Here is a 12,430-nt window from a genome sequence, read left to right as displayed (position 1 = left end):
AAGTCTGAGGGTTTGCCCTTTGCTAACAATAGCTTTGTAGCTGCTGAGGTAGTAGCCTGTCAGCAAGAGAGTGCATCTACCCAAAGGGAAAACACACAAACCATGGTTTATAACCTTGAGAGGGAGGTAGCTGGATGAAACTCACTGGCCAGATCTCAAAGGGTCCATTAGGCTGATCAAAGGGACCTGGAATTGTCTAAATAATCTCTGCTGGGTTGAATTCTGGACAAACAGTATGAGACAGCTGTGCCTCTTCAGTGGCCCCCGAAATGTTTCTCTAACAATACTTTCTCATAGAATATAAGTTTACCAGTTTCCCAGCGAACGATCTCAAGTCTCACTTTCCATAGGGGATCTTCATAGATCGTGGTGATACTGGTTTATTAGTGGGACCACACCGTAGGTCTGTCTTTGGACCAAAAATGCAACCACTAGTCCAATAAGATTTTTCTCTATGTGCCCAAGACTGAACATCTTTTAAACCCTTTAAAAAGAACACCGCTTAAATCCTTTTTGGAGAATAACCAACACTAACTACAGGGTTTTCAGTCTTTGTGGAGCTGGAGGCAGCCGCCCTCACTGCATGATCTGACACGTGGTCTCCTTTCCCCTCATCAGACTCCAGTTTTGAATGGCCAGGAATTTTGATTACAGCTGAGGCAAAAAGAGGTTGAATTAAACTGAATGAATTATGGCAAAAGTTCCATTTGTAATTTGGTTTCCTCTAGAGGTTAAAAATTCTCCTTGTTTCCACAGCAGACAAAAAGCACAACCACAGAGTCATACGGACTGATGGTGTAAATATTTGCAGTTTGACCATTCACCAGAAGACAAGTCCTGTGATCAAGGCATAAAGTTCTGCATGTTGGGCTGAAGTGGCCGTTAGCAGTGGGTGCTTCCACTACTTCACAGAGTGTGGAAATAGCATATGCAGCACACTCTTTTCCTGCATTATCTGTTCTAGATGATTGATTAGTAAACCAGGAAATTCTGTCTGGCATTGGAGTTTCCTATAAATTGACTCTAGGTTTTAGTCGTTGGTCAGTTACACGATGATGAGGTTTCTCATCATCAAGTAGGAAAGGCGGGCTTCTGGATTCAGATTACTGCAGCAGGAAAGAATAATATGCAGAGAGGCCAATGGCGAAGCCTAATAAGCAGTTAGTCTACTTGCAGAAAGATGTTGGGTATCATGAGAGTGGAGGAAAGCTTTCAGGGCATGAGGAGTATAGATGAGAGAGGAGAGCCCACAACCATCTTCTCCATACCTCTAAAGCCATAGTGGCTAGCACAGCTCTCATGCAGGGAGGGAATCTCTTTACTCCTGATTCTAATTGCTGCTATAATAGCCAAGGGGTCTGTCAGTCTCCATTTCTTCGGGTAAGGATCCCTAACGTATTCACTTCTCTTTCGTGCACAAAAAGGAAGAAGGAGAGATAATAATTGAGGTACCCTAAGGCAGGAGAACTTAGAAGTCCTTCTTTTAACTGATGGAATACTGTGTGGGCATTCCTTTCCAGTTTAAGGAACTGGTCTGTTAACTTTCAGAAGGGTTGAGCTATCAGAGACAAAGCTCTTCCCTCATCCGTGAGGCTTCTTTGCAGGCAGGTGGTATTATTACAGGGGTTAGTGCAAGACACCGTTACATTATTGGCTTTATGTTCTGCTGTAATTGGTTTAATTTCTGCTAGAGCTTCAGGGTTAGGGGGTATTACCTGATTTTAGAAGGGGGCTTGTTTGAGTTCATTTGAAATTTTTTGGGGGGAGCTGAATGGATTCATCCAATGTCTGTTGTGGATTTAGCCCAAAGTTCCTCAGGAACCTTTTTAAAAAGAGGTAATCTCTCTGCATTTTTGTTATTTAGGTTAAGGGCCAAAATCGGCAAGAGTATTGAAGAATTCTTACTGCTGTCAGTTAACGCAGGGGTTGACTCAATTTTTAAAACTACAGGAAAGGAAGCTTTCGGGAAAAGGAAATAGCCACAGGTGTTTTACTAAGAAGTCCTTTCCAAGGAAGTGAACCGGGGTCGAGATCACTCATAAAAATGAATGACTGCCCCGGAGATGACCTCGCTGGAAAAGTGGGGTAAGGATTTGCAAATTGTTGAAGGTGCATTAGAAACTCCCAACATTTGAATTTGTTCAGTGCACCAAGGAAAAGGCTACTTGAGGCCAGTGACGTCAGTCCCAGCAAGGCCTGCTTCCCGTCTACGACGACAGTGAGAACTTCCTTCCAGTCAGGAGGGTGGTCTTGTCCAAATGATTAAGAGGCAAGACCTGTTTCCTCAGAGCACCTGCAGTCCCTAAGGGCTATAGAGGGCAGTTTATTAAGGGGTCTTTTAGCACACTTTAGCTGTGTGTATATATAATATATATGTGTGTGTTTATTAATATATATGTGTATATATATGTGTATATTATGTAATATTGTATATTATGTAATATGTGTATATTATGTAATATGCACATATATATGTGTATTGTATATATATGTGTGTATTATATATATATGTGTATTATGAATACATACATATTAATATATATGTGTATATATGTGTGTGTATATATATATTTTAATTTCCAGGCTTTTTGCAGTAGCAGTAGGTCTCTTTAAGATTTAGTTTTGTGGTATTTGATCACCGTGTTTTATTATGAGGAATAGAAGCTGCTGAAGCTGTAGATTCATTATTTTCTTTGCCCTCACTTTATTGTTCTTAAAAACTGAGCAGGCTAATTTGTTGGCCTAACAAATCAGAGATTAACATTGTTGTGATGGTTAATACTGATGTTAACTTGATTGGCTTGAGGGATACAAAGTATTAATCCTGGGTGTGTCTGTGTGGGTGTTGCCAAAAGAGATTAACATTTGAGTCAGTGGGCTGGGGAAGGCAGATCCACCCTTAATCTGATGGGCATGATCTAATCAGCTTCCAGTGAATATAAAGCAGGAAGAAAAACATGAAAAGAAGAGATGGGCCTAGCCTCCCAGCCTACATCTTTCTCTGGTGCTGGATGCTTCCTGCCCTAGAACACCGGACTCTAAGTTCTTCTGTTTTGGGACTTGGTCTGGCTCTCCTTGCTCCTTAGCTTTCAGACAGCCTATTGTGGGACCTTATGATTGTGTAAGTTAATACTTAATAAACTACTATATGTAGATTTTGGTACCAGGAGTGGTTCTGAAGAACAGAATATTAAGGATGGAGTTATTTCGTTGGTTTTGGGGTTTCTGAAGTTGGCTGCTTAATATGATTAGACCCCAAAATGCTAAGGACTCTACTTCTAATAATATGGAGAGCACTTACCGTCCTTGGCAGAAACTGTTTAGAGAGTTATGCAAAATAAATGCGTTTGACACTCCTGATTCACTGCTTGTAAGGGGCAAGGAGTTTAGTGACTCTATACATAATACCTTTGACCATATGTGGAGAACCAAGGAACATAATGAAGCTGGTTGGTTGCTCCTAAGTCCAGTGGACAAAGTGATGAAAGAAAATGATGAACTCATGGATTCTGTCTCCTGGCTTCAAAAGCAGATACTAAGCCTCAAATCTGCTAAGGTTGCCCTGGGTGAGAGTCTTATCTCCTGTAGAGAAGGAGATGAAATTGTGGAAAAACAGACACAAGCTCTTATCATGTGAGTGGCTGACCTGCAACAAAACGTGCATGGACAGTCTCGCCAGGTGTCTACTGTTAAAGTGAGGGCATTGATTGGAAGAGAGTGGGACCCTGCAACTTGGAATGGGGACATGTGGGAGGACCCTGATGAAGCTGAGGACACTGAGTTTGCAAACTCTGATGAACCTTTTTGCCAGAAGGAATGGCTTCCTTATCCCCAGTAGTGGCAACATATCCTTTCCGACCCATGCTGCCATCAGCCTTTCTACCTTTGTCTGAGGAGACAAACCCTGCACTGACTGAGGCAACAGTGATGACCTCCCCTGGGGCAGTTCCCAGGCAAGATAATGTTAATTCTCTTCAGAAGCCAGCCCTAACACCTCTGTTTACTTCTAGACCTTTAACTGGACTAAAGTCCCAGTGGGCCCCTAGCACTGAAGTTGAGAGTATGACCCATGAGGTGTGCTACACTAAAAAAGAAAAGAAAAGTTTGAGTTTTCTAATTTACATAAATGGCAATCTGGAGAACAGACATGGAAATGGATATTAAGGGTGTATGATAATGGTGGAAGGAACATAGAGTTGGATCCAGCTGAATTTATTGATCTGGGCCCACTAAGTAGGGACTCTGCATTTAATGTTTCAGCTCAGGCAGTTAAAAAAGGTTCTAATAGTTTATTTGCTTGGTTAGCTGAACTATGGATTAAAAGATGGCCCACTGTGAATAAGCTGGAAATGCCTGATCTCCCTTGGTTTAATGTAGAGGAAGAGGTGCAAAGGCTTAGGGAGACTGGGATGGTGAAGTGGATTAGCCACTTGAGACCTACTTGTCCCAGCTAGGAGGGTCCAGAAGTTATACCCTTGACCAGTGCCTTACAAAATAGATTTGTGAGGGCAGCACCTGCATCTTTGAAGAGCTCTGTAATTGCTTTTCTCTGTATGCCAGATCCAATGTTGGGAACAGCAGTCGCTCAACTACAAAATTTAAATACAATGGGAATAATTAGATCCTGAGGTGGCAAGGGCCAAGTGGCCTCACTCAACCGTCAAGATGGGCATAGCTACTGTAATGGACAGCAGAGACAAAGTGGCAATCATAATAGCCTGACTTGAGTAGAGTTCTGTCACTGGCTAATTAATCACTGTGCTCCTATCCTAGAAGTAAGATTGATAGGAAGCCTACTGCATTCCTACTTAAATTATACATATAGAAAACTTCTAGGTTGAATGGACAAAAGACTAATTTGAATTATAAAAACAGAGAATCACAGCATCTCAATCAATTTCCAGACTTGAGCCACTTTACAGACCCAGAATCCCTTGAATGAAGGGGAGGCTGGGTCCCCTTGAGGAAGGACCCACTACATTACTGAAATTTTATGCAGTGAATCTTTCTTCCATCCATCCATCCCCAAGGACACCTCCAGCTTTTTACCAGGGTAATTGTGCATTGGGGAAAGGGAAATGATCAGACATTTTGGGGACTACTGGACCCTGGCTCTGAGCTGATGTTGATTCCAGGGGACCCAAAATGTCATTGTGGTCCTCCAGCTAAAGTATGGTCTTATGGAGGTCAGGTAATTAATGGAGTTAGCTCAGGTCTGACTTACAGTGGGTCCAGTGGGTCCACGGACTCATTCTGTGGTCATTTCCCCAGCACTAGAATGTATAACTGGTATAGACACACTTAGCAGCTGGCAGAACCCCTACATTGGCTCCCTGACTGGCATGGGGATGGCTGTTATAGTAGAAAAGGCCAAATGGAAGCCTTTAGAGCTGGATCTATCTAGAAAAACAGTAAATCAAAAACAATATCACATCCCTGGAGGGTATGTGGAGATTAGTGCCACCATCAAGGACTTGAAAGATGCAGGAGTGGTAATTCCCACCACACCCCTGTTCAACTCTCCCATTTGGCCTGTGCAGAAGACAGATGGATCTTGGAAAAGGACAGTAGATTATTGTAAGTTTAACAAAGTGGTGACTCCAACTCAGCTGCTGCACCAGATGTGGTTTCATTGCTTGAGCAAATTAACTCATCTCCTGGTACCTGGTGTGCAGCCACTGACTTGGCAAATGCCTTTCTCTCCATTCCTGTCCATAAGGCCCACCAGAAGCAATTTTCCTTCAGCTGGCAAGGCAAGCAATATACCTTTACTGTCCTACCTCAGGGGTGTATCAACTCCCCGGCTTTGTGTCAGAATCTTATTCAGAGAGACCTTGATCGCTTTTCACTTTTGTAAGATACCACACTCGTCCATTACATTGATGACATTACGTTGATTGGACCCAGTGAACAAGCAGTGGCAAACACACTGGACTTATTGGTGAGACATTTGCATATAGAAGATGGGAAATAAATCTAACTAAAATTCAAGGACCTTCTACCTCAGTAAAATTTCTAGGGGTTCAGTGGTGTGGGGCTGCTGAGATATTCCTTCTAAGGTGAAGGATAAGTTGTTGCATTTGGTGTCTCCTACAACCACAAAAGAGGCACAATGCCTAGTGGGCCCATTTGGATTTTGGAGGCAACACATTCCTCATTTGTGTATGTTAATCCTGCCCTTTCATTAAGTGACCCAAAAGGCTCCCAGTTTTGAGTGGGTCCAGAACAGGAGAAGGCTCTGCAACTGGTCCAGGCTGCTGTGCAAGCTGCTCTGCCACTTGGGCCATATGATCCAGAAGATCCAATGGTGCTTGAGGTGTCAGTGGCAGACCAGCATGCTGTTTGGAGCCTTGGCAGGCTTCCATAGGTGAATAACAGTGGGAGTTTCTAGTATTTTGGGGCAAGGCCCTGTGCCATCTTCTGCAGATAACTAATCTTCTTTTGAGAGACAGCACTTGGCCTGTTACTGGGCTTTGGTGGAAGCTGAACGTTAGACTATGGGTCATCAAGTCACCATGTGACCTGAACTGCCTATCATGAACTGAGTGCCTTCTGACTCATCTAGCCATAAAGTGGGTCATGCACAGCAGCATTCCATCATCAAATGGAAGTAGAATATATGTGATCAGGCTCAAGTAGGTCCTGAAGGCACAAGTAAGTTACATGAGCAAGTGGGTCAAATGCCCATGGTCTCCACTCCTGCCACCTGCCTTCTCTCCCCGCAACCTGTGCCAGTGGCCTCATGGGGAGTTTCCTATGATCAGTTGACAGAGAAAGAGAAGACTAGGCCTGGTTCACAGATGGTTTTGCACAATATGCAGGCACCACCCAAAAGTAGAGGGTTGAAGCACTGCAGCCCATTTCTAGGACAGCCCTGAAGGACAGTGGTGAAGGGAAATCTTCCCAATGGGCAGAACTTGAAGCAGTGCACCTGGTTGTGCACTTTGCATGGAAGGAGAAATGGCCAGATGTGCGATTACTGATTCATGGGCTGTAGCCAATGGTTTGGCTGGATGGTCAGGGATTAGAAGAAGCATGATCGGAAAATTGGTGACAAAGAAATTTGGGGAAGAGTTTTGTAGATGGACCTCTCTGAGTGGTCAAAAACTGAAGATATTTGTATCCATGGGAGTGTGCACCAACAGGTGACCTCAGCAGAGGAGGAGTTTCATAATCAAGTGGATAGGATGACCTGTTCTGTGGACACTACTCAGCCTCTTTCCCCAGCCACCCCTGTCATCACCCAATGGGCCCATGAACAAAGTGGGCCTGGTGGCTGGGATGGAGGGTACACATGGGCTCAGCAACATGGACTTCCACTTACCACGGCTGACCTGGCTACGGCCACTGCTGAGTGCCCAATTTGCCAGCATCAGAGACCAACACTGAGCCCTCAATATGGCACCATTCCTGGGGGTGATCAGCCAGCTCCCTGGTGGCAGGTTGATTATATTGAACCTCTTCCATCATGGAAACGGCAGAGGTTTGTCCTCACTGGAATGGATACTTACTTCAGATATGGGTTTGCCTACCCTGCTTGCAGTGCTGCTGCCAAGACTACCATCCGTGAACTCGCAGAATGTCTTATCCACCATCAAATATTCCACACAGCATTGCCTCTGACCAAGGCACTCACTTTATGGCTGACAAAGTGCAGCAGAGGGATCATGCTCATGGAATTCACTGATCTTACCATGTTCTCCATCATCCTGAAGCAGCTGGATTGACAGAATGTTGGAATGGCCTTTTGAAGTCACAATTACAACACAACCAGGTAATAACACTTTGCAGGGCTGGGGCAAAGTTCTCCAGAAGGCCATGTATGCTCTGAATCAGCGTCCAATATATGGTCCTGTTTCTCCCATAGCCAGGATTCATGGGTCCAGGAATCAAGGGATGGAAGTGGAAGTGGCACCACTCACTATCACCCCTAGTGATCCACTAGCAAAAGTTTTGCTTTCTGTTCCCACGACTTTATGTTCTGCTGGCCTAGATGTCTTAGTTCCAGGGGGAGGAATGCTGCCACCAGGAGACACAAGGGCAATTCCATTAAACTGGAAGTTAAGATTGCCACCTGGACACTTTGGGCTCCTCCTACCTTTAAGTCAACAGGCTAAGAAGGGAATTACAGTGTTAGCTGGGATGATTGACCCAGACTAAGATGCAATCAGTCTACTACTCCACAACGGAGGTAAGGAAGAGTATGCAAGGATTACAGGAGCTCCATTAGGGCATCTCTTAGTATTACCATGCCCTGTGATTAAGGTCAATAGGAAACTACAACAGCCCAATCCAGGCAAGACTACAAATGGGCCAGACCCTTCAGCGATGAAGGCTTTGGTCACTCCGCCAGGAAAAAAAAAAACAAAAACAAACAAACAAAAAAAAAAAACACGACCTGCTGAGGTGCTTGCTGAAGGCAAAGGGAATACAGAATGGGTAGTAGAAGAATGTAGTCATCAATACCAGCTACAACCATGGGACCAGCTGTAGAAATGAAGACTGTAATTGTCATGAGTATTTCCTCCTTTTTTAAAAAACATGCTTGTTCATGTATACACTTGAACTAAGAAAATATCTTCATTTTATTTCATTTTCCTTTATTATGTGACATAAGATTTATTGACTTCATACCAGCATTTAAGTATTGTTAACTTTACATAATAGTATTTGGACTGGGGATTGGTGTGTTTCCAGTTGTACGAAGGATAGTTGTATTATGTTGGGTGTAATTATAACCTCATTATTGTCTTATGTGAAGATAATGTATGATCTCAGGAGATGTGTATGAGTTCAAGTTGACAAGCGGTGGACTCGTGGTGGTTAATACTGAGTGTCAACTTGATTGGATTGAGGGACACAAAGTGTTAATCATGGGTGTGTCTGTGTGGGTGTTGCCAAAAGAGATTAACATTTGACTCAATGGGCTGGGGACAGCAGATCCACCCTTAACCTGGTGGGCACAATCTAATCAGCTTTCAGCAAATATAAAGCAGGCAGAAAAATATGAAAAGGGTGAGTCGGGCCTAGCCTGCCAGCCTCCATCTTTCTCCTGTGCTCTCCTGTGCTGGATGCTTTCTGCCCTTGAACATTGGACTCCAAGTTCTTCAGTGTTGGGACTCGGACTGGTTCTCCTTACTCCTCAGCTGCTTGCAGACAGCCTATAGTGGGACCTTGTGATTTGTGTAAGTTAATGCTTAATAAACTCATATATATATGTGATAAACTCATATATATATATACACACACACATATATATACACACACATACATATACACACACACACACATATATATATCTCCTATTAGTTCTGTCCCCCTAAAAGAACCCTGACTAATGCAATTGTTTACCTTAACAAATTAAGTTGAGCCTATTTAACTGGAATTGTAAGATTTTCATCTCAGCCATTTCTGAAGAGAGGGTTAAAAACCACTCTGGTAGATTCAGCATTCTGAAAGGAGTTCCGAGTTTTTCTTGAAAGTGATTTCAAGTCTGTTGTAATAATCACTGCCTCACCTTCCTTCTGAGAGCAGGCATGAATCTCGTCCCAAGCTACTTATTTGGGGATGCTAAGGGAACGGCTCGGCATAACGTTTTAGCTCCTTCTTGAGCTTTTTGTCTGCTGGGAAGCACATAGCATGGGAGGTCTGCTAGAAGATTGCCCCTGCCTGCTTTTGCCATCCAACGTTTTACCCGGCCTTCTCCAGTGAGCCTGTGTATTAATTGATAAAGATCAGAGGAACAAGGTTCATCAATGTGGGCAACAATTTGAAATTCTTCAGGAAATTTATGAGGGTGTTCAAGAACTTTGGGGAAGTCGGGTTATAGCCATAAGCTCAGCTTTGGTTCAGGATGTATAGCAAATGTTTGAGAGAGGGCCCTTCTTATTCGGATGAAGCTGGAAAGGGAGAAATTGAACAGGTCTGGCAGAAACAGGGAGATCAAGAGAAGCTTTGGGGTCAGAAGATTAGAAGGGAAGTTGAGCATGTGTGGGGATATCGAGGCAGCGAGCAGCAGGAGTGGGGGAAGGAGGGTGAGGGGAGAAACCTGAACCTCAAAGACTTTTTCTTTCTCCTTCAATTATTTAATAGTCTCTGTGAGTTCAGAGGGTATATTTTGAAGAGAGACCATTTTAGAGCCCTGAATATGTTTGGATGACTCTAAATGCCAATCGAAACCCACACCCCATTCAGGTTGTTTTGTTTTCAAATCAAGGTATTCTGTGAATGATTCAGTCTGGAGGAAACCTAGCTTTGATATGACAAAGGAACCTCAGTCTGGCCATTGTAAAAGCATCCACAGTTCCAGATAAGTACGGGTGAAGACCCCATAATTTTTTTTACATATAACTAGTTTGAGTCCCAGAAGGAGGACCAACATTACTTGGTTTGGAATTAAAGAATCCCATACTCAGGGCCGGGCACAGTGGCTCACACCTGTAATCCCAGCACTTTGGGAGGTTGAGGTGGGCGGATCACCCGAGGTCAAGAGTTCAAGACCAGCCTGGCCAACATGGTAAAATCTCATTTCTACAAAAATACAAAATCAGCCGGGCTTGGTAGCGGGTGCCTGTAAGGCAGCTACTCAGGAGGCTGAGGCAGGAGAATTGCTTGAACCCAGGAGGCGGAGGTTGCAACGAGCCGAGATCAAGCCATTGTACTCCAGCCTGGGCAAAAATAGCAAAATTCCGTATTACCAAAAAAAAAAAAAAAAAGGCGGGGGGGGGGAAATCCGATACTCATAATAATTATTATAATCCTAATAATACTCACCAAGAGGAAAACTTCTAGTAAATTAGGAAAACTTCCTCACAATTAGAAGCCTTTGTTGGCACAAATGGAACAATCTGCTTTAAATTCCCAAATAGAGACATGAACCTCAACCAGGGGGATAGAGGTCAGGGCCCCGGACGCCTTCAGAGCCCGGGTGCCAGCAGTCTGGGAAGGTGAGGAGAGGCGACCTCACTCGACTCCAGAGAACACGAGGCCCTGCAAGGGAAGGTCACTTTGGGCCCTACTTCTGACATCAGTTATGTTAACTTGGAAAAAACAAAAAAGATTTACATCAAGATGAAAGAAATACATTTGTCTGGAGAACAAAGAATTGCCATTTGAATACACTGAATGGGGCTGCCCCGCAGTGTCCTGGAAGGCAAGGGCAGCAGAGGGTTTTTGTAGGGGATTTTCACAAAACGTTGTTTTTGGAGGCAGTTCACTGTCTGGACAGCAATCCTAAATTGCAAACCTGTTCTGATTGGTTAACTCATTAGGGTACTGCTAGCTGAGAGGCACTGAAGAGGGGGTAGCAGATCCATCCTTGCGTTGTTTATCCACATCCCTCGGAGCATCCTGGAGTTCGACCTTCAGCAGGCGTGAATGGAATCGCTCTGCAACCTCATACTCCACGTGAGAAAGCCTTAGCCTTGGTTACTTATTTCCCAGCATACACACAAATGCACACGCACATCCACATATGCGGCATGCACAGTGGAAATGTCAGCATGTCCACTCACTGATGGGGATGACTTAGCAAGGGCACAATTAATAACTGAGAAGGAAGAGACGCGTACTTCGGTGACAGTTTTCCCAGACTGCGAGGGGACGTGTCCAGTGAGAGTTGGAGTCACTGGCTCTGGATGGACCCGTGGACGGCACATCTCTAGTCGAAGTCAGCCACAGGCAGGAAGGTGGAGGGCAGGGTGCAGAGGCTGGGGCGGAAGTGCAGTGGAAAAGCCTGGCAGGTTCCCTATTTTAATCTTCTCAGTGAGGCAGGAAGCAAGGTCATCAGCTGAGATAAGCATCGTGGAGGAGGTAATGGCGTGCGGTGGGTAGGAGACGTGAGAGGGGGATGCACTAGATGGAGGAAGCTGCAGGTGTCATATAAAGTTCCCCGCAGGCTCACGGCCATGAATTCAAAAGGAGCCAGTGAGGGCACTTTGTTTTTTATTCAGACACAATCAGTTGAACAGATGCAGGCAAAGTGTTGATAGAAAATTGGGTTTGCCCAGGGTTGTGGCTCTGCCAAGACAGTTGTAGGAAGCGACAGAACCATGAGGAAACGGAGCAGGTGTGAGAGGGATGAGAGCCCCTGATGAGGGAAGAGGTCAGGTCAGAGCAGAGAAGACGGAGGGAAGTATAGGCCGCAGCACGGTTTGGAGCTGTGGTAAAGACAAGTGGTCCTGGAGTTAAATGCTACAGGGAGGGAGGCAGGGAGGGAGGGAGAGAGGGAGGGAGGGAGGGAAGGAGGTATTCAGCTAGAAGGACAGGAGACAGCAATGCGAAAGCTGGGACTCACGACACTGAGTCTACAGAGGAATGAAGATAGAGTCTGTGGCCAACACAGGATGGAGGACACAGCCATTGGAGGAGGTGTGTTCAAGGAGTCCAGTCCAGATTATTAGTGATGCCATCGACACCAGCACCGAATCCC

Source organism: Macaca fascicularis, chromosome 13 (genome assembly GCF_037993035.2).
Source record: "Macaca fascicularis isolate 582-1 chromosome 13, T2T-MFA8v1.1".
NCBI lineage: Eukaryota > Metazoa > Chordata > Mammalia > Primates > Cercopithecidae > Macaca > Macaca fascicularis.
This window is presented reverse-complemented; position numbering follows the sequence as displayed.